Consider the following 3,434-nt stretch of genomic DNA (forward strand, 5'->3'; position numbering starts at 1 on the left):
TAACATGGAATTGAGAGCAGGAATGGCCCCAGGTGACAGACCTGCAGAGATGAGATTTTGGTAGGTTTCATGTGCCTTTCGGCTTGAGCACAATGCTGAGTTGTGTGCCTTTCGGCTTGAGCACAATGCTGAGTTCTGTGCCGGTGGGAATGGGATGCCCGTAGTCTACAGCATAATGGCATCATAATGATGCTATCCCCTGTGATGGATTTTGGTGCAATGCTGACCAGAGCAAGTGTCTTGGGAACTCAAGTGACTCCTGCACCTGACCACGATTACACCAGTAATGATACCTGCAACGACTGTGGTGTGGGATGAATCTTGCATGTACTGGAGCACTTACTAGGAAAAAAAAAAGACAAGTCGAGGTTATTTAATTCTCAGCTCAAATCATAGTTTGAGGACCACAGAGCTTCGATGTCATCTGTAAAAGAATCTCATATTTCATGTAGTCGCAGGGCTGATATTGCTGAAAACCAAACATGAAATTTAATTGTGTGGGTGGCAGAATTTAAATGTCAGTTGAATTTATAGCATCACAAGTTTTTCATGTGAAAGTTTGGGTATAAATTAGGGAAGGATGTGATCTTGAAACTTGAAGTAGGGACATCTGGTTGGACTCAGATGAAACGGAGAATCCTGATTTCCTGAGGCCCTCTGAGCCTCCCTTTCCAATGGGAATATATTCCCCTCTTGTATCTGAGGAGGTTAGTTTTCCTTTGTTTGAAAACCCTGAGATAACCTTATTGGGGCAGATGCCTGGAGACAGCATGACCATTATTCTCAGGATATGCCATAAGCACCCTTTGTTACCACTAATAACAAGGGTCAAATCTCAACATGCTCCAAGGGAACAGGTACTCATTGTCACACAGAAGGAGACAGCTAATGCAACAGAAGAAAGGCAAGTTTTTGCTAATGGCAAGATTTTACATAATTTGGGGAATATATATGGGAGCTGATTCTAAGAGTGGAAGATAATCATTCTGAATTCATGGATGTGGATGTGGTATTTAATGTGTTAAGTTGTGCAGCTGAAGTTGGCTCTAACAGTTTACTCAGTTGGTTGACTGAAACTTGGACTTGAAGGTGGCTTACATTTAGTGAAATTGAAATGCCAGTTTCCATGGCATAATGTGGGAGAGGGAATCCAAAGGCTTAAGGAGATAGAATGTTGGAGTGAATTTATCATGTGTGACCTGCACAGCCACCCTGCCAAACTATGTTCCATGAAAATTCTCAGAAGACACCTTCATAACTAAGGCACTGAGAAATATATTATTGAGAGGAGAACCTTCATCCTTAAGAAACTCTGTGGATGTTCACCTTCATAGTCCACTTATTCCCATAGATTATGCTATCATTCCTATGAACTTCTTGATTTCATGGGGATGGCTGCATCCTGGAGCAGCAGAGGCTAAGTGGGGTTGCTTAACAGCCAGAGACAATATGAGTGATTTACCATAAATGGCAGCAGGGATGTGCCTGTAATTAGAATGCCTTGGCCCTTAGGGATCTTTGGTGGTGACTAATTGATCACTTTGTCCCTAGAAAGGAAATAGACAGATAATCTAACTAAAGCACTGCTTGATCTGTATAACAGAAAACAAACAAACAAAACTCTAGCACTGGTGCCCAAAACCTGACTTGAATGACCATGTTGGAGAGTTATGGCTTCTCATCCAGTTTCTATATCTAAATCAATTCACAAATCAGAGCATCTTGATTTAAGAGGATGCCAGACCCTTTGAAGAAGATTCTTGTAGTAGTGGTATAAGTATATACCATAAATCTTCCTCCAAGCCTCCCTTATTCTAAGCGAAGTAACTCAGGAATGGAAAACCGAATATTGTATTTCTCATTTATAAGTGGGAGCTAAGCTATGAGGATGGAAAGGCATAAGAATGATATAATGGACTTTGGGGACTCAGTGGGGAAGGTGTGGTGGGTGCGAGGGATAAAAGACTACATATTGGTTATAGTGTACACTACTTGGGTGATGGGTGCACTAAAATCTCAGAGATAACCACTAAGGAACTTATCCATGTGACGAAAACTACTTGTACCCCCAAAACATTTGAAATAAAAAAAATTAAAAAAACTTTCTCCAAGCCTTCTCCAAGGGGACCTGTGGCCACTTACTAGAATGACTGCATTTGGGGAAAGAAAGTACCCAGACCTTTGGGGGATTACCAGACACTGACTCTGAATTATAATAATTCCTGGGGATGCAAAATGCCACTGTGGCCCACCATTCAAAGTCTTGACTTAGATCATCAGGTTATAGATATTTAGCCCAAATGTGTTAAGTTGTTTATTCCCCCAGTTTCTGAATGTGTAAGTAAAACAGGCATACTGTTACTGGGAGAGACCCCATTTTGGGTCCCTGATTTATGGAATGAAGTCCATCATGGAAGAAAGGGCCTAAATGGAAGTTTCTAAAACTTCCTCTCTTTACCATGATGAGCAGACTGCAAGCGCTTCCATATCCCTGGAGAAATTTCAGGGAGTAATGAAGCCTTGAAATATGCAGGGGCGGTGATCCCTATCCCATCCGCATTTAAGTTGCCTATTTGACCTATGCGGAGATTGGAAGAGTTTTGGAGAATGGTGGGATTACTATCTATTTCGTTAGGTCGTAACTCCTAATGAAGTATATAATAATTGCCGCTGCTGCCCCAGATAGAGCCTTTTTACTGGATCAACTCAGTATACCACTTGGTATGTAGCTGTGGACCCATCTACTGCATTTTTCTCTGTACCAATTAGTGAGGACCATCAAAAACAGTTTGCTTTTACCTGGAAGGGCCAACAGTACACATTCACAGTCTTGCCTCAGAGCCAAGTCAGTTCTCTTGCTTTCTCCTATTATATAGTCTTCAGATAATATGATCATTTTGGCATTCTACAAAGCATCGCACTGTTGTACTACATCAATGAGCTGATTGCACCTGATGAACAGGAAGTAGCAAGTACAACATATGTGAGTGACAGGGTGGGAAATAAATCCCACAGAATTTCAGAGGTCTGCCATCTTGGTAGTTTCTGAGGTTCAATGGTCTGGAACATGTTGAGATGTCTCTCCAAGGTGATAGTCAAGTTGCTGCACATTACCGCTAAAAAAGAGGCACAGCACTTGGTAGGCATTTTGGATTTTAGAGGCAACATATGTCACGTTTGTGTGTGTAACTTTGACTCATGAGCAGAAATCTCCATAAGGCTTCCAGTCTTGAGTCAAGGAGGCTCTGCAGCAAATTAGGCTTCAGGAAAAGTTTTTCTACCACTTGGATGATCCAGTCGATCTAGTGATTCTTAAATTGTCCATAGCGGGTAGGGATGCTGTATGGACTCACAGTTAAGCCCCCAAAGGAGAATCACAATGCAAACTTTTAGAATTCTTAAGTAAATCTATTCCTGTTTATTCAGATGCCACT

This window comes from Cebus imitator, unplaced genomic scaffold (assembly GCF_001604975.1).
Source record: "Cebus imitator isolate Cc_AM_T3 unplaced genomic scaffold, Cebus_imitator-1.0 Scaffold39, whole genome shotgun sequence".
Classification (NCBI taxonomy): domain Eukaryota; kingdom Metazoa; phylum Chordata; class Mammalia; order Primates; family Cebidae; genus Cebus; species Cebus imitator.